The sequence below is a fragment of the Harmonia axyridis genome, chromosome X (genome assembly GCF_914767665.1).
Source record: "Harmonia axyridis chromosome X, icHarAxyr1.1, whole genome shotgun sequence".
NCBI lineage: Eukaryota > Metazoa > Arthropoda > Insecta > Coleoptera > Coccinellidae > Harmonia > Harmonia axyridis.
Window position 1 is genome coordinate 33,344,480 of NC_059508.1, and position 1,330 is coordinate 33,345,809.

Below are 1,330 nucleotides of genomic sequence, written 5' to 3' on the forward strand. Positions count from 1 at the left end.
AAAAGGACGTGAACATTATTCCTTATAAAAATCAAACCCGACCATGGATTTTGATTCTGATTGTTGATTATCGCTATTAGAACACATTAGGAGGCAACCAAATCAAATTTGAGAAAATTCCACAATCAGAAAATTTTTTTCGAAAAAAAAAAAAAAATTCGAGAACACCTCGGTCATGGCAAGTTATTTCCCACAATCCATTCCCCAATCAACGTACATCCCAGAAAAAATCATCTCTCTAACTATCCTAGTTCAAAAGTTGTATCGGAACATTTTCACGTCGAAAATATATCTCTAGTCCAGACCGATGCACCACGTAATCTCGGGCAGACCGATGCACAACGTAAATGACGATCGGGACCGGGGCGATCGGTCGTATCTGACACCGCCGGCTCGGTTCTAACATCGTCAATGAGTCGGGGTTGTAAAAAAGGACGTGAACATTTTTCCTTATAAAAATCAAACCCGACCATGGATTTTGATTCTGATTGTTGATTATCGCTACTAGAACATATAAGGAGGCAACCAAATCAAATTTGAGAAAATTCCACGATCAGAAAATTTTTTTCGAAAAAAAAAAAAAAAATCGTAATCACCTCGGTCATGGCGAGTTATTTTCCGTAATTTCATTCCACAATCAACGTACAACATAGAAGAAATCATCTCTCTAACTATCCTGGTTCAAAAGTTGTATCGGAACATTTCACGTCGTAATATCTCGCCAAGTCCAGACCTCGGCGATAGGTAGTATCTGACACCGTCCGCTCGGGACTGACATCGACTTGGACTCGGGCTGATGATGGGGAGGCGTTTAAGGACGTGAACATTTTTCCTTATAAAAATTAAAGTCGACAATGAATATTGATTCTGATTACTGATTTACGCTTTAAAAACACATTAGAAGGCAACCAAATCGAATTTGAGGAAATTCCACGATCAGAAAATTTTTTTCGAAAAAAAAAAAAATCCGAAAAATATTTTTCGATTCCGATTACTGATTTACTCTTTTAGAACACATTAGGAGGCAACCAAATCAAATTTGAGAAAATTCCACAATCAGAAAATTTTTTTCGAAAAAAAAAAAAATTCGAGGACACCTCGGTCATGGCAAGTTATTTCCCACAATCCATTCCCCGATCCACGTACATCCCAGAAAAAATCATCTCTCTAACTATCCTGGTTCAAAAGTTGTATCGGAACATTTTCACGTCGAAAATATATCTCTAAGTCCAAACCGATGCACCACGTAAACTAGGGCAGACCGATGCACCACGTAATATCGGGCAGACCGATGCAGAACGTAAACTCGATCATACCGATGCTTCACGTA